Raw genomic sequence first — 19,366 nt, 5'->3', positions numbered from 1 at the left:
CCCTCTCGCCACCTGAGGTGAAACAGGAATTGCCAACTCTTGGCTCCCCAGCCATGTGACCCCAACTTCCTCTGCTGCCCCACAGCTCTCCCCAAACTTGGTAAGAACTGGGGTGCTCCTCAAAGCATTGCCGCTTGCTCAGTTTCTCTGCCCCGGGTGCAGGGAAGTCAAGTGACAATGCTATATGCCAGAATACCTCCCTCTCGGTGGTGGAAGCAGTGGGACGGGCTGAGTGCCACCTCTTGCATTTCTGCCGCTTGAGGCGGGTGCTTCACCTTGCTATACCTCTGAACTAGAAATTCCTGTCGTTTAAGAAAACTTCACTTTCAAATAATCATTTATTTCTGTTATCAAGAGAAATGAATGATCCATTCTACATCAGGGGTGGGCAGAAGGTAGATCTGTACCTGCAGTAGTTCTTGGGGTGATTTGCAGTAGATCATCAAGGATGGTTTCCAATGATTTTACGACAGCAACAACAAAATGACTCCGCTCCATGCTCCAGCCCTAAACTATACTGCAGAAAGGAAGGATTGGGGTAACCTGGAGTGGAACTTTGTGTGGAAGGAACGCGAGCTGTTCCGCCAGGCCTTCGGTCAGGGTTCAGTATGATTCTTTAATTTCTGTATAAGAACAAGATTAAAGAGGCCTCCTAGCCCACTCACAGGCCCTTTATAAGACCAGAGGTAACAGTTGGCCCTGGAGAGTATTAACCACTCTCAATTTTACCCATGGACTGCCATCTGTCCAGATTTTAATTTGCTCTGAACTAATTTTAAGATGTATTTTAATTAATGTTAATATTACTATTCCAAAAAATCCTTTAACAATTTTTTTTTAAAAGATAAAAAAGTGATTGCTTTCAAGATTTTCACATGAGAATTAAGCTGATATTTGCTGGTTGTGTTTTATTGTGCAAAAGTCTTATATGGGGTGGGTCTACCTGCTGTTAAACACAAAAAACTAAAGGTGTGAAGGAAGGAAATGAAGCAAAAATCATGGAAAGCCTCACTATTTGTCCTATACTGCCGCTGAGGTTTTTTTAATGACTGTGTTGAATGGATATTCTTTATTGTTGAAAAGGAGACCAATGTTATTCTGGGCTTTGGGGTCTACAGCTAATGGCTCTCCAGCATAATGAAAGCATTTTGGCAAAGGATTGCTTTTCTCCTTTTTCTGTTATGTTGTCATTTGTCTTTCTATTCACATTTCTGTCAGCACTATGTATACAAAAGCATTGTGTGGTAGGTGTTTCCCGGCAAGTTCATTGCTATGCTTCCTTGGATACTTACTAAGCCTGCCAAAAAAATATGTGGCTTTTATGAAAGTGGGTGGGGTCAAATTCTTGTTGGAGGCTCTCTCAGGAACGTAGTGTCTCATGAACTAGTTTTGATTTGTAGCTACTTTTTCTTCTTCTTAAGTAGTTTGGATGAAATGAGACATTACAGTGGCAGACCTGAAAGTGTCTGACTGAACCCATAGCCATAGAACTGAACCATTCTGCACCCGAAACTGTCTCCTCAGAAACTGCTTTGCCCCATCTGGTTTTATCCTGGTGGAGCTCTACAACCATATAAGTGATGAGGATGCGATAGGAAACAAGGAAAAAACACATCACCACTAAGTAGTGGTTTAGGTGAGGGAGCTTACGTATTTTAACCATAAGGTGACCTCCAGAATTGTGTCTCAAAGAATGGGTTGGCAACAGAAATTAGGCCATGCCTGTCCAGATAACGACATAGCTGAGCCAATGGAAGGCACTCTGCAACACTGAGACCACCTGAGTCTCAAGTGACAGTGATCAATTCAGAAGCACCTTCAAGCTACATAGCTGCTCCTTCACAGGGAGTGTAAGCTCATCTGCAGCTGACCACCTTCCATCTATCCATTCTAGGGAACCACCCACTAACAGTGCCTCAGTCTTATCTGGATTGAGCTTCAGTTTATTGGCTCTTATCCAGTTCATTACTGAGGCACATGACACCCACTGCTGCACCTGCAGATGTAAAGGAGAAGTAGAGCTGTGTGTCATCAGTATATTGCTAACATATTCTAAGACTCTGGATGACCCCACTAAGCACCTTCGTGTAGCTGTTAAACCATACCCTGCAAATGTCCCAGAAAAACAGGAACATCCCCTTTTTTCTCAATAGAAGACGGCAGCCATTTTGGGCACCATGATCTTGCGCCACAATTCCCCCCCCCCAAAAAAAGTGCTTTTTCAGGGTCACAATCTCTGACACTGTGCCCCAAACGTGCTTTTTCAGGGAAGAGAATGGCGTCACAAGATCACGGTGCCCAAAATGGCCACCATACTTTCATGAGAAAAAATGGGAAGATGGCATCATTCTAGAATATGGCATCCCAGTGTGTTGGAAGATATGGTTAAACATGGAGAATAAAACTAAACCATGTGGAACCGCACATGGAAGTTTCCATGGGGACAAACAACACCCCCAAGCATCACCCTCTGAAAATGACTATCCAAATAGGACTGGAAACATCGCAAAGTGTTGCCATCTCCTGCCTCGGGACTCAGATAGCTGCTGATGACAGAAAGTGATGACAGTAATTGCCAGTAGATAATGCCAATCTCTGTCTCCATTTTGTGACTGGTGGGCCTCAAGTGATTTTCATGCACCTCCAAGTTCAAGAACCCCACTTCTAGAGACCTGTGCCAGAATGAACAAATGATATCATCAGCCTGTGCAGACCTGGCTGCATGCAGATTGTACAAACCTTCCCCTGTTACTCAGCCACCTGTGCACAGGCCTCTCCTGTTTTTCTCCCCAAGTTCAAAAGGTAACTTCGGGTTTATTCAAAAGACAGGAAAATTCATTTAGTCGCTTTTCTTTAAAATTTACGCAGCCTAGATTTAAGCATTACTTACTTTTATCCTTTAATCCAACTGTCTGGAATTGTTTATGTAACTCCTCTTGTATAGCAAGGCAGGAATAGTTGAAACAAAAACAAAAATGAATAAATTCTGGAAGACAGAAAGAGGCTATAATGATCATACAGGTGACCTCATTTTGCCCCCCTTATGGGTTGAATGACTAAACTGCCCAGAATTTGCCGTTTAGAATATGGAAACCCAAAAGGTAGCCTCCACCCCCCCCCCCCGATATATGAATAGCCTTTCAGAGGTGTACACTTGGTGACTTCAATCGGCAGCAGAATGAGATAAGAAAATGCTGAAGTGGCAAAACAGACTGTTCCCTTTTGAATTGTGTTTGTGTGAGATTTTTTAAGGTTCCTTTGTGTTTTAAAAAACTGTCTTCGGAGGTAGAAAACTAGCATTGCAGGCATAAGCAGGGCTGCCTTGAAGCTAGTCTCCTTAGCATTTAATTTTTTTCAGGAAACTTCTTTTTTTAATGTGGTGAAGCATGCAGAAGAAGTATCCTCCCCTAACAGTAGTGCAGTGCATTGCGCCACATCATCATTCTACCACCCACCACATTCTGCTAAATGTGTGGATCCAGTCTGAAACTTGGTCTCTGTGGGAATGTTCAGGGAGGCAGGAGAGGATATATTGTTTATTAATATCCTTCCTAACTTGCGCTAGCAAGTTCTATAACTTAGCAGAGTTTTACATTCCCCTTTTAAACGCACAGCAGATAGCTGGTTGCAGGCTTGTTTATACCTCTCCATATTAGATTCCTGGTAAGTTCCCTTATATCTCTCTTAAAAGAATAAACACGCCACAAACTTGTGTAAAGTATATAAAAGAAGTTTACTCACATCATCAGTTTACAGTTGGATCCCTGAAAGCAGACTTAGTCACAAAGTATATACATGTGGATCTATCCCATATGGAGATAGTACCAGTGTCCTCTTTGGCTGAGAGCCAACAGAGCAATTCTAGCTAAAATCTACTGCTCCAACAATGGAGGAAGTCAAAGAGAGAGAGAGAGAGAGTGTGCATGCCCTGTTCCTTTTGTTACCTAGACAAGTAAGGTCATGCCCACCTCTAGTCACATGCAAAGGAAGTATGTCCCAGCCAGGAGGAAACAGGAAGTTTTTGACTGGCTGGACCAAACATTCCCCCACATGTCCACTGTAGGAAAACAAGGAATGTTGTACTTGACTGCTACTTATGTATCACATCCAACAGTCTCAAATTAAGCAAAATAAAGGTGGTAAAATCCTGAGGGCCATAGCATTTCAAGCTGCAGATGTAGATACGCTCTCAGATTAAAAACATGCACGCAACCCTAAAAACCTCCCTGCAAATTAAAAAACCCCCACTATCATATCAGGGAGAAAGTCAAGTTCACTTGGCAAGTTTTATCCATTCAGCAGGTGCTAGTATTCCTGCACGTTTAATCAAATTCCTTTAAAATGTTACCATTATCTGTTCCTTTTCCTATGTTAGTCAATGCTTCCAACTTGCAAAACAAGAAAACAAGACTTTGATTTGACCTTCAGGCAAAGTGGGTCCTGGTCCTGGTCAAAGTGGTCTAAAATGAAACAATCAACTATCTGAATTCCTGAAGCAGGACCCAAATCAAATCTTGTTCTTTATGCATATCTTCCAGGCATATCTTCAAAAATCAAGACTCTTATCTCCACTTTCAGTAAAATAATTCAATAACTTTCTTGCAACCCCTTAGCTGTGCCAGAGGTTCTGCTATAATTTAAGTCTCTGTGGAAATAGTAATAAAGCTTTTTATGTATGTAGCATATTTCATCTGAGGCGTTAAAGTGATTTATGAAAATTTATTAAGTTTCAGACTCTCTTTAGACCCTGGCCCAATAATTCTCAGAGACATTTATTACATTGCTCAAGATCTCTGTGGTGAGGAATATTTCAGTGCTAACAAGTTTTTAGGGATATTCTTTTGCCATTCCAGACAGTATTCCCTTTGTCAATATTTTTATAAAGGGGCTTTTTTCAGTTTCCTCCTGTTCCTTTTGACATTCATGTGGAAATCTGAGAGCTGTCAACAGAGCCCTACTCCCCTATATAAATCAGTGCTGTTCCTTTGTAACGAGGATTACACAGCAAATGCTGAAGGCACTTCAATGCCAGCAACCTCTGTATTAATGCTCATGGGTTCCAAGAATCAACTCAGGGGTGGAGCATGTCAGAAGGGACTCTACACACACACGTGTACTTGTGTAGAGCACTTCCACAGAAGGCAGAGTAGGCTCCATACTCCCCTCCTCTATTGTTTTCCTATGTCTATTTTGGATTGTAAACCCCTTATCCACAGCATTCCCCCCCATCATTCAAGAATTTCTTTACCACTTAGGGCTGTGCCTGGGTACAGCTGGCCTTTGAGAAACTTGTATTCTAGGTCAGCCCCTCCATTGTTTCTTAACGGATAGACTTCCTGTTTTGGCCACCAGAAAACATCTCAGTTCATAGCAGAAACCATCCATTTCTTCCAACAAGCTCAAGGCGGTCTGCATGGTTCTTCCCCTCCCCATTTTACCCCCTCAACAACTATGTGATGTAGGTTAGGCTGAGAACTAAGGACTTCCAGAGGGTCTCCTTAGTATTATTTGAACAGGTGCCTTCTGTTTCAACTTTAAAATGCCTACTGAAAACTCTTCTATTCCATCAGGCTTATGCGGGCAATTAGGAGTAGATCTTTTCATAATAGCTAGCTGATTTATGATTTTAACATTTTATATGGTTTCCTATTGTACATACCGGTAATTATTGTACACTGCTCTGCTATAGTTTATGAACAGCTGCATATAAATATTTTTATAAATAAAATAAATTAAAGTAGATCTTGGTTCTGGTTCTGGAGCAACATGCTGTTAATGAATTTTAATTGTCTACAAATCAAGGTCTACAATTGTCTTCTTGTTTTTTTTCCCTCCTCAGAGATCATCCCCTCATAAACTTAGGTGCTTTGGAAAGGGCCCTATCTGCACCCTTAGTGAAAGAAAGAAAGAAAGAAAGAAAGAAAGAAAGAAAGAAAGAAAGAAAGCTTTGTTTACACCTCTCTATGTGTATATTGGAATAAGGACAAAATGTTACAAGGCAAGCTCTGCTCTCCATGTTAATTGCTCCGGTTAATTAGAGATATTATCATACTTGTAACCCCAAACTGACTCCCACAGGCAGCTAAAGACACACCTATATCAGTAAGCACTACAAAAGGCAGAAACCTGCCTCAGGACGTTGGGGTAGAAAACAATGGAGTAATAAAATAAGAAGCGATAAGCAAATGCACTGGTGAACAATTTTGCTTTTATACTCCTTTAGATTTTTCTAAGTGTGAATATGGGAGTGGTAATGAAGATCACCAAAACTGAGATTAGCAGCAGAACATCAGACACACACAAAATAATGCTTTAATAAACGGGTAGAAAAAGGAGGGGAGCGCTGAAGCATTTTTATATGGGCCTCTCCTTTCTTCATTTGTTTAATATGAATAGGTCCTATTTGTTTGGTTTCACGCTATGATTAACTAGGTGAGAAATCAAGATTAGTGTCATGTATACTTTAATATGCAATGCTTAAGACAGGAAGATTAAGAAATGCTCAGAAGCCCATATTTTGCTCCTGTTTACAGAAATATATCGATCTGTAGTTAGATTAGGGGGTCATGACATCAGCTAAGCTTAGGGATCTTTCCGTGCCAGGGACGGGCACAGAAGGCACAAAGTAAGGCACTTTTCACTTACACAGTGTCTCTGAGATATACCAGGGAACAGGCAGACACAGACCATCTAAGGGGGGGGGAAAGCATCCCGTTTCAGGCATACACACAGGGATCCAGAAAGCCCACTCTACATCGATCTTTGATTTTTTGCTTTGTATCACGTGCTGCTCAGTTTAGATCAGTTGCTGTGTGCAAATAATTTAAGGTTCTCTTGAGACGGTGTCAGATAAAATTGACAAAAATATGCAAACTGGATGTACAAACCGAGCAATGAAATGACAAAGTCAAGCTTCTTGAAATACAAGTATTGATTGACTGATCATATTTCAACAACACAAAAGGTTGTTGACCAAAGGCTAGTAATCCTATGAATTGCTACACACTGGCCAATGTTAAGACCTGTCAGCTCCCAAAACCAAAATCAGGTGAGACCTCCTCATCAGAAGTTGACCTCAGTACACATTTTACCACGAAGCAGCTGGAATTAGAGCACCATGAAGGAGCTCCTACTCCAGGGAAACATCGTGATCCAGAAAACTTACAGAAGTAAGGAATCAAATGAAACAAACTGGGTGCACACACACCCCAGCTCTGGATCCCGTGATTACCGCTCAATATTTCTTGGCCATGCTAGGCACCTCATTGCAATGCTGAGGAGAAAGAACCATGGTCTTGTCAGCATCAAGGTCTTACTATTTCCCCAGAAAGGGTGAGAGCAGCTAAGCCGGCCATAAAAACCATCAGGTCACAGCAGAACAGTCACACCTGCTCCTTGATCTGGCTGCCTCTTGGGCAGCTTCCCTGTAATTCAGTGCTTGGCCTTCTGACTTTGGGCATGGACTTGGCTGGTGCTGCTGGACAGCTCCTCTGTGGACTCCTATTGCATCTGCCAGGTCTTCACAGAAGTTCTCTAGTTCCCTGGACTGCTCCTCTGACTCACCCAGAAAATGGAGCTCTGTATGGCCAGATGCAGCCACGTGGTAGCGCATGAAACCAGAAGACAGCAAAGATACAAGGTATGGAGATAGAAGGTATGGGCAGGTCAGAGCAGTGCTACAGGAAGTAAGGGCATTCTAAAAGCTTGGGGAACTATGAGGCATATTCCTGCCTGCCTCGAACACAAGAAGTGTTCTTATCACTGTTTGCAAATGCAACCAGCCCTTCTGCATCTAGCTAGGACACATTTTTAGAATTAAAAGTTTTCATAAGGCCCAGAACAGGGTTTGAAAATATGGAAATGCAGAAACAGTGTTTTCCATATATACAACTACTGGCAAGGACAGTCAATAGTGCTAGTTGTTAAGTACTGAAGTTCTCACCCTGTGCCAGCAGGGGGATACTGTAGATAGTTTTCACTCAGGTCCACATATGCAAATAAGAGATTGAAAGTGACATTCAGTGATTGGATAGTTACAGAAAGTGGTTACTGTTGTGTTGTAGTGGAGCTCTATATAAGCAGGCTGGCTGAACCATTCTGTTCTGGCCTGTGAATAAACAAGAGCTGTCTGAAGAATCGCTGTGTCGTCTGATATGTTCACCCACAACTTAACACTAGTGTCATCCTTTTTTTTTTTTTTTTACAGATAGCAATGATGAAAAATAGCCATTCATGTTAACTTCTGCAGCACAAAGGAAGAAGCATGTGTTTCTCACACATGCCATTCACAAATGGAGGTTTAGATCCAAGCCCTTATTCACAGGGCTAAAGCACATATGCAGTCCTGTCACTGTTCATGAGGATCTATGAATTGAAGGTCAACTACTTCCCCAAATGCAACCACTTATTGTATAGTAAATTATATTGGTTTTATTCCCCGCCTCCTGCTATGTTCCCCCTATCTTTATTTTGGTTGTTTAGTGAGAGTGCCGAGCATTGTTTTTAGAGCTTTCCCCCCTTAATTTCTTCATTCTCATATGCCATTGAATTATGTGTTCTTGATTAAATAAATTAATATATATATATATATTAAAGACCTGTTCGCTGTCAAAGAACTACAGTCCTTACATTTTCCTAGACAGAGGGGGAATCCAGGGAGATGTATATAGAAGCAGCAGGCTTCCTATCTGCAACCCCTCATCTGATTTTTTTATATATACTTCCTATTTAATGCATGCAATTAGTTGTAAACTATATCAAGCCTACATAATAAAAGAGGAGAGAAAATAAATACTCAGGTTTCATAGAGGAGGAAACACACAGAGAAAGACGGACAGACAGACCATATGAGGCTAGCATTTTCTGACTTCAAGCCTTAATCATGCCTAAGTACAATTTTCTCTCAAACAGGTGGCAAAGGCCCTGTCTGGCTCAAATCCTGCTTAAGTAACCACACACAATAAAAATGTCCATTGGATGGAGATACACATTCATCCTGTCCACACTGAACTATGAATCTAGCCAGTTTAACAAGGCCTGCATGAGCATTGCAACACCATTACAGGAGGAGAAACATATTTCCCTTGATGGACACTGATGAAAATGCCTGCTGATTATAACAGAGCTGATTTTATCTGAAAGGTACATGAGGGTAAATATGTTTTGAAGTAGACATGTACCTCTATGGCAGGGGTGGCTAACCTGGGCCTTCCATATGCCACTGTGCTCCAAATCCCACCAGCCCCAGGCAGCAGGGCCCAAGAGCAGGGAAGACGGGAGCTCCCATTCAGCAACATTCAAAGGGGCATGGAAGGGCCGTCCCTGCTCTATGGGCTAGAGACATGAATCACACTAGAATGTAATCATTACCAAATAAAAACCCAGAGTGGCATTTTGCTTGTGTAAAGCCAATCCACAGAAACCCTAAAATGATCAATTGGAGTGAGCCCAGTGCTGGATTTACGTATAAGCTAAACATGCTATAGCTTAGGGCCCCACTCCCTCCCCCCCCCCCCAATTAAACTGGATGTACATTTCCAAAATATAAGATAAAAAAACAAATAAAATAAAACTTACATACAGCAACAGTGTTTTGTATTGTGTAGGCTCCTATGATGTAAGTAATGGGCCCCACCTGCTAGCCTTCTCCCTAAAATATCACATATAAAGGGCCCCATTACCTTCAGTAGCTTAGGGTCTCATCAACCCTAAATTCGGCCCTGAGTGAGCCCTATGGGTACCCCACACAGAAGGACCCATAGGCGGCAACTCCTAGGGGCCGAGGCAGTCTCTCTCTCCCCAAAAAAGTGTTTTTTTAGAGGAACGGGCCCCCTCAATTTTCAGAGGGTGTTTGCCTCTGCCCCCTGGCACCTTGCGATGTTGTGCGCATGACATTGCATTGGGGTTGGGGGTCCCCAATCTGCTAGAGAAGCCAATGCCTCTGGAAGGACCATAGTTAAGGCAGCATGTGAAGCTCCAGTGTCTGCCACAGGCAAATAGATTAGCTGGCAGGGCAACCTAGGGTTGAGCACTGGAGGGACGGGAATATCTGGCTCTCTTAAAGCAATTCTTGCATAACAAGTTCTCGCATTTCTTTGATGTATGCTATAATGAACTGTTTACTATTATTATCATCACCACCACACGATCATATCGCAGTCCTATCATTGACATTCTCATTTTTCATGACTATAGCCTCCAAGTATCAAATGTCTAGAAAAAAAATGAAGTTCATCGAAAAATTAATCTCTTATTTTCTGAACTACAAATTGATTGCTCACTGCTAGCAATGCAAAAGCGGCTGCAGGAAAATGCTGTTCTTTTGCAAATTTTGTGTTATTCATAAGGAATAACTCTGGGGTACCTAATGTCCAGAAGTTGGCAACTACAAGTCCCATCATCCCTGACTGCCCACTGCATGAATGCAGCTGCTGGAAGTTGTAGTCCACAACATCTTACCACAATGGCCACCCTTGTAATAGCTTGCATGAGCTAAAGTTCAAGGGCATTAAATCAACACTACATGGCGTGCTGTTGTTGTTTTAATCTTTGTAGAATGTAAGACTATTCTCAGTAAACTTTGCACAGGGTTTAGGAATATGAAAATAATGACAACTTCCTACTTTTGGACTTTTTCAGCAGTACGTAGGGTTAGCACCATTGCCTTGTGACTGTCAACAGTCCTGAACACATTATATGTTCTCTGGTGATACAGAGGTGAGTCTTTGAAAATGGAAAATGGATAGCTAAAGGCCTGTTAACAGTGGACAGCGCTGGTAATAAGACAAGTAGATTTGCCAATCAGCACTTGCAACTTGTTGAAAACTCGAGTGGAAGATGCATCTCCCATCCCTAGCAAAGCAGAGGACAAAAGCTCTGCAGGCAGCGGCTCAGCGTGCGTTTGCTCTGTGCCCTCTGGACCAGCTGTAGGCGCCTGCTTAAGAATGAGTGTCAGTAGGCTACTGCCCCTTTGAGTGTGCTGGTTTTGTTATCTTATTACACGATTTTTAAGAGGACAAAGGCGATAGAGATGACTGAAGGCTTTCGCAGTGTATCTGCGGTGACCTTTCTAATCTTCGCCGTATTATGAAGACAGGAAGACAAAAGCAACCCCTCCTACTATTGTGACAAAGACCTGTGGGGAAGAAACCACAGGACCTACTGCACTGCAAAAGGTTTTGGAGCCCTGAAAGTCGAGGCAGGGTGGGGGGGGGGGAGAGAGTAAAATCTCTGAAATATTTGTCCTGAGAAACAGCAAAAATGGTCGCTACCACCCACCACGGTGTTGCTTGCTTAGAACACATCTCAAAAACTTTGCCTTTTGATGTCCTACTTTAAACAACAACAACACAAAAGACTCTGTAGATATATAGGCCCAAATTTGGTGGCTTAATGTGTGTTGTCCTTTGCTACCTCAAATACAACATGACAGGTTTTATTTCCTGACATTTATCACTGTCTTCAGAAATCTGCACAAATATTCAGATATGTTTCCTGCTGGCATGTTTGCGAGAAAGTGCATATTGCTTTTCTGCAAAATGAGCAGTCAGACTCGCTTATTTCAATGACTGAAATTTATAATGTGAGAGAAATGAACAAACTGAACAAATTCATTTAATTTTAAATCAAGGGTAAATAAACTGATCCTAAAGAACTAGATCAAGCACACTTGGAAGCTTCCACACAATTATGAATCCCGATAAGGCAGAGTCCCAAATGAGGCAGTACACACAACATTTTATTCTGGAATCAATGGAGAAAGAGTACTTCTATCTTCTGTCTACACAGTCCACACACAACCTACATCTATTGGATATTCTCCCCTCCCCAAAAAGCACTTCTTGAGAAACTGGTTTCATTCTGAATATAAAAGTCTCATTGTACATTGATTCTGCATTACTCCTCACAGTGTGTCCTTTCAGAAACAGATGAAAGCAGATGTGGGTGGTTCTGACAACTGGAGGTAGGGGTTTATACACACCTGCCCAATGACAGTGTGAATGGGTGTATACCAAGACTGCAATCACCACTTCCTTCATTTCTCTGGGGTATGTGCAGGGAGGAAAAAGCATGGGGAGCCTACTCCACAGGCGGGTTTTCAAATATGCATCAAATAACCCCAACCACCCTTGTGGATGGCAGGATCTAGAATCAATCTAGGTGCTCAGCTAGATTGGTAAAGATATTCCTTTTATATGTGTTGTATATGTGATATAACACTGTGACACCAGATAGCTCTGTGGAGTCCCTTCTTTCCCTACCGGATTTCCCTGAATGAGTTTACAACACATTTAACTGAATCGCATCTTAGACGTTCCTAGATCCAACCTAGATTGAAAGCAGCATGAAGAGGATGGTCATGAATAATTCTTTATTCACAAAAACTACATTTTGAGGGCTACAAATGGTTTAGTGTGTACGCAGCCTGAGACTTCCAGCCACGTTAAGTCAAATGGACATTGGCACTCCCTTCAGATCTTCCTGATCAACACACAAATATCAAAGAGGAGCCCTCACACTAAGGGATGTTGGGGGCTGAGCTATTTTTTTTTAACAAGGACCAGGTGGCAAGATCCATGTGCATCATACCTGTTTTTAAACAACTTCATTGGAACTTGTTCTGTTTTTGGCTCAGTTAAAGTGCTGGTATTGACCTTTAATCCCTACACCTCTTGATCATAGGGCAAAAACTTTTAATTTTATTTCCCCTGATGTTTTAAGCTAGGTGTTTGTATTCTTTTTCCTGTGTTCTGTGTCCAAGATATAACAGTTGTCAACAGCATTGTATTTCGTTGTTTATTGTTGTAAGCTGCACTGAGAATACATCCTGGATTCTAGTCCCTTCCCATTATGGTCTGAAAATGTCAGTTTTAAAGAACATGAAACATGTCAGAGTAAAATATTACTTTAACTTCCTGGATTGCATTCAGAGGTGACTTTTGCGAACCTTTTTTAAAAAAATAATAATCACATTTTAAGACATGCGAATAAAGTACTGGTGGTGAATCTAGTGTTTTTCTTCTTTTAAAAATGAGGCGTATAAACTAGTTAAATGATAACCATGGAGACTGCAGAAATAATAGTAGATACATCTGACTGCCAGTGAATGAGAGAAAATCATGAAGACGACAGAAATTAAGAAAACAATGAAATATTTAAAATAGGGAGAAAATTGGGGCTATCGCCTATTATTTCTTGTCAGTGAGATATATTAAACCAGAAAAAAGTAGCCACCTCATCATCATCACTTTGGGTCTGGAAATTGGATTAGAAAAAGAAGACTTGGAAAATGGATAATTTAGAAAGCAATCTATTGTTGCTATAGAGCCAATTACTGCCATTCTTTTGAGAAACCGATCGAATGAAATATTTCTCATTAGGATTCTTTTAGAGATTTGTAGTAATTAAAGCAATTTAAATTGTAGATTTTCTAAAAGAAACAATTTACTGTCTGTGAGAACTGAGCCCTTTCTCAAATAACTGTGAAATTAAGACATGCTTGAAACAATCACATCTGCTCCAGAAGTTGGTTCTTTCCAAAACACTGTGTTTTATTTATTAATTATTTATTTTTGCTTCTTGGCTTAGTGTATAAAAAGGAGTGGAAAGCAAAATCATTATGCTGTGATGTATTTCATGTAAAATGAGTGCTTCAGATATTTTGGGCATGCAATCGGCACTTCAGTCTCTGTGGCCTCATAGCCTTATTCCTAGAGGAGAAGACTTTCAGCAGCTACTGAAATGGCTACACTTTGCCTCTGTGGTCGGAAGTACTATACCTCTGAATGCCACTTGCTGGAAACCTCAGGAGCCAGAGAAAGCTTTTGAGCTCATGTTCTGCTTGGCGGCTTCACATGGTTTATCTAGCTGGCCACTGTGAACACAGGATACTGTACTAGATAGGCCACTGGCCTGATAAAAAAGTGTAGATAAAATTCCTCCAGAGCCATCTCTCAGCAAGTAAAATTGATTACGATGCGATTAAATTACAGTAGTACCTCGGGTTACATACGCTTCAGGTTACATATGCTTCAGGTTACAGACTCCACTAACCCAGAAGTAGTACCTCAGGTTAAGAACTTTGCTTCAGGATGAGAACAGAAATCGTGCTCTGGCGGCCCCATTAGCTAAAGTGGTGCTTCAGGTTAAGAACAGTTTCAGGTTAAGAACGGACCTCCGGAACGAATTAAGTACTTAACCCGAGGTACCACTGTAGTTCTTATTTCATTTCACATCCTGGCAACTTATAAGATATCTCTGACCTACTATCTCTCAAAATCAGTCTCCTTCCCCCCAACCAGAAATGTGGGACAGAACAAGAGACTGAAACAAACCTTATCATCTGCTTGGTTATTATTATCACTTCCATGGATTTAAATCTGTTAGCCTTATGGCGTATACGAAGTTTAGTCCTTGTGGATCTTTTATCATAATTAGAGCAATAGAATGACAGGGGATTTATGGTGTGGATTTATACTAATAGCCCTTGATATCCAAACCCATTTGGATGCTCATTGTATCCAAAGAGTTAAATAAAAGATTTATCTGGTCATTCTCACACTTCTTTCAGTCACTGTCCATGTCAGTCAGCTTGAGCCTAACAACAGGAAAAGGGTTGGTCAGCTCTAACATATGAAAACTCCCCAGGGAACACGGAATGATGACTTTGAGGGATTTGTGCAACATGTGACCTCGCTATATTTTTTTCGCTTGCATCAGCAGGAGGATCTTTTCTAAATTTACTTATAGTAATTTACTTATAGCTTCTGTGGTTAGTGTTCCCTGGCCGCTCCCGTTCTGTGCTTTTGGCAGGCTATAATTTTATGGGATCACATGTTGTAACATTATGAATCTGTATTACGTTTGCATATAATTACATTTACACCCTTGCTGATTTGCTCTTTGTCATCTTACATCCTAGCGCCATGTACGCTGAGGGCACCAGTGCTCATAAAAACAATAACCTGTGGGATTCAGTGCTACAGGAAATGACTGAAGAAGCCCAAAATTATCCCCCATGAAACAATCAGCACCATTGGGCTAGGACTATGAGAACTGTTGCCTCCTGGTACTATTATTTTACCCTCGAAGAAATAGCTGTTGCAGTTTGCAGCTCGCCCTGAGTCAACGCTTTTGGATTTCTTCACATGAAAGTGAATAACCTTCATTAAAAAGTAGTGACATGTCCTCATGTTGCCTGGGTCATTATCACTGAATGCCCCCCATCCTAGCCTTTCTATCTATCATTTTCTTTCCAGTGTGCTTCTGGCTCAAATTTCCATACAATATTTATGTGACATTCAGCAATAGATTAGCATCAACCGGTTGCGAAGGTGGAGCCACTCGCTGCTTGACGACAGAGTGCATGCTTTGCTCGTAGGGTTATATTTTGAAAATATTTTATATGCTGCCTGTCATGTGAACATATCCCAGCAGTGTAAAAAAGAAAGAAAGAAAGAAAGAAAGAAAGAAAGAAAGAAAGAAAGAAAGAAAGGTGTACTAAAAACCAAAGATACAGCACAGTCAGTAGCCGAAAAGCTCAGTAGCTGACACCTCCAGTGAAAAGGAACAGGTAGCAGGTGGTAGAAAAGCCTCAACTGCTGGCAAGGTGCTGTCAGTTAAAAGTTGGCAATATCTGGCTAAGTGGACCAGTGATATACCTCAGTAAATGGCATATATATCTTCATATATTATTATTATTATTATTATTATTATTATTATTATTATTTGGATTAAAAAATGATTCAGTAAGTGGTAGCTTCTAACATTCACCTCAGTCTCAAGAGGAGGATGCAGTGGGTTTTTTTTGGGGGGGGGGGCTAGGGAAACCAAGCCAGATAGGCAGGGGTATAAATTATTACTATTATTATTATTATTATTATTATTATTATTATTATTATTATTATTATTATCATTATTATATGTTGATTGTGGGCACTTTAGAAACCCAAAGCTACTGTTGTGAAGCAACTAACATCCACTATGAACTACAAGGACAGCTACTATACTACTTTAAGATCCATGAATGGATGACTTCTGATACTAGACAACAGTGCAATGGCTCAGTCAATTTAAATAACGTCAGAGAACCAAAATAAAATAAAAAAGTCAGTCTCCATTCACCACTACCACTAACGCATCTCTCTCTCTCTCTCTCTCTCTCTCTCTCTCTCTCTCTCTCTCTCTCACATATTGTGTATTGTGTGAATTCTTTTATTAGGAATCATGACCAACATCCTGACTCTTTTCCAAACTAGGGATTTCATTCAATTGACTGGTTCTGAGGCAAGATTGAAAGAACATGCCCTAGGGAGACTGGGGCCTGCTCTCTCAAACAGCAACCATCCCATGGAACTGAGGAGAACTTGCATAACAGTTTGTGATATGGCAGGAGGGAAGAGACATCTCTCGCTCCACCGCAACAAAGGGCAGGTCAGCTGGGTAAATCTCTGGGTCTTGGGGACAAACTACCCATTGCAGACAAATGAGTGAAAGAAGCATCCATTTTACCTCTCCAAATAATCCGCCAGCTCCCCACCCCAGCCAGATTTTACATATGTGTTTATATAAACAAGCATATGAACTTTCCTCAGGGAGAGAAACTGCTGAGGGGGTGATTTGATGCTGGGGGGGGGGTGGAAATAGCACACAAGGATAGGGTTATGCATTCCCTCCCCTTCTACATTTCTTTACTCCAAATCATACCCTCCCAAACCTGCTTTTCATTATTATTTTTTAATATGCTGGATATTCTTCACATGTAATTGCATGTAATGTGTAGTTTTCCCCTCTGTGTTCACAGGTCAAAAGACAACGGGGAAGTAAGAAGATGGAGGAAGTTGAAAAGAGGTGTGTGTGTTTGTGTTTTAATGGAGAAATAACAAACAAAAAGGGAACGTCTTGGAGTCATGAGAAGTGCTGGGAGACTGAATAATAGCTGTGCATGGAAAAGCAGCTAAATGAATGCTGCCGACATGATCTCTTCTGACATACGCATTGGGCTGAATACATTGAGCTGGGCTGCTCAGGACAGATTGTATCTTGCAGTAATTCCCACGATTCCCAAAAAATATCCAGATCGCTTGTGATGTAGAGGATGATTTATGAATTGAAAGATTAATGCTTTTTGTTTGTTTATGTAATGGGTGCACTTGGCCTTGCCTTCGCGTAAGAAGAAATGCCACGCCGAATATATATCCTGAAGCATTAATCACATAATTAGCAAACTGCATGAAAACACAGGCTACTGCAATGACCTTGAAAAACCCAGACAATGTTGGATGGAATTCATTTTCTTCTGGAAGATGTCTCGACAAAATATGAAAAACAGTCCGGAAGTGAAATGGAATGTTACTAACATGCCTTTACCAAAAAATATTCATTATTGAGTGTGCTACATTAAGGCTATTTAAGGCCTCAGTGAAATTGTACATTGAAACTGTACATTTCCCTTAATAAAATACAGTATAGGTTAAAAAATTTCTTCCGTATTTTCCCCTGAGAGTTCTATGAAACTTTCTTAAGGACTGACTACAGAGAGCAGCTGTAGCTCAGTAGTAGAGCTCGTGTTTTGCATTTTCAGGGTCCCGGGTACAAATTCCACATCTCCTGGCAGGGTCAGAATACACCTTTCTCTGAAATCCTGGAGACTTGCTGCCAATCACTGTGTCCAATACTGAGACAGATGTGTCAGTGGCCTGATTCTGCATGAAACAGTTTCCTGTGTTGTTTCCTCAGGAGATAACTTTTGTGATTTTTTTTACTTTATTTCTTAATTTTCTTTAAAAGAGTTTATATATTGTTTGATTGTAGTAAAAACCCTGATCAGTTTACAAGAAACATTAAAATTATCGATAATGTGGTTGTTGAACATTCATGAACATTCACCCTGATTTGCTTGCAGTGTGCTTACATGCTTCTTAGTTATTCATAGATAACCACACTTTCCAATGCATCTCCCATCACTTTCCAAACCGCAAATCCCCAATTATTTTTCAAAGTAGATTCTTTGCCCTAGGGTGACAGAGCCCTTTTTAATCCACTTAAATTGCACAAATCTGAATTTCAAATGCACACTTGAAATCTCTGGCATTCAGGAGGCACCCCATGTCTGCAGAACCCTCCCTTTTGTGTGTGGGTGCTGCTGTTTTAATTTCATAAGGATTCACACTCAGAGGGTGAGTCTGCAAATATTGTATAGAATGCACGTTAGTGCTGATGAAGTTCTTCATTTGTATTTAGGAAGGTGTTACATTTACATTCAATCCTTCCCCCTGAGGCGCTCAGGCTAGCATAAAATGGATTCCCTGGTGGTCTCCCATTTGAGTATTTGGTAGGCTCAAACCTGCTTGGTTTAAAAGACGGGTCTGCCCCAGGTGTCTTCCAAATATCCTCTGACATATAGACCGGGCTCTACGGATTCCTTGCATTTTTTGAAATGTTTCCTTACCCTCTTCCATTTGACTCAAAGTGATTGCAATCCCACAAGCTTTGAAGCAGCACTAAACATTGTATGATTTTGGTATGAGGGCCATATACACCACTTTTCTCAGTACAAAGTAAGCACTAAGTGACTTTCTGTGACTGCCTTAGGAAACAGTTGCCATCTCCTGATCATGAGAATGCAAGTCATCCCCACTACCCCCACAAAGGGACTAGGAGAGGGACAACGACATCAAAGAAAGTTGTCATGATTCCTGCAAGGCCAAGGTGTTATGTACTGAAGTTCTCACCCTGGGCCAGCAGGGGGATACTGTAGATACTTTTCACTCAGGTCCACGTATGCTAATAAGGGATTGAAAGTGACGTTCAGTGATTGGATAGTTACAGAAAATGGTTACTGTTGCATTCTAGAGGAGCTCTATATAAGCAGGCTGGCTGAACCATTCTGTTCTGGCCTGTGAATAAACAAGAGCTGTCTGAAGAATCGCTGTGTCGTCTGATATGTTCACCCACAACTTAACACAAAGCATTTCCCTGACTATAATTAAGCGATCTCATATTACCTATCCTATTCTTTCAGACACAGATGTGACTTGCACGAACACTCCCATGTTGTTCGATTGGAATGGGAAGAACCCTTAATTACTTTGGACACTCTCCAAGACATCTGGAATACACTACAGTCCAAAAGGAACACATACCTTTTGTTTGCTTTCAAATGTATTCTTTACTAGTTTTCTTTTTAAAACAACAACAGCCCTATAGTAAGCCCACGAGCACGTGTGCAATTTTAAAATACCAGTATATAGAAATATATCTCTGTATAATAGCAAGTTGCCAGCATTCTGTCATGCTCAAATATGAGCAAAAATAAAAAGCAACTTGTGATGCAGATCAACAGATGGGGCTTTACAGATAGGAGAAA

This window comes from Podarcis tiliguerta (genome assembly GCF_965153285.1).
Source record: "Podarcis tiliguerta genome assembly, chromosome: 1".
NCBI classification, from domain to species: domain Eukaryota; kingdom Metazoa; phylum Chordata; class Lepidosauria; order Squamata; family Lacertidae; genus Podarcis; species Podarcis tiliguerta.
This window is presented reverse-complemented; position numbering follows the sequence as displayed.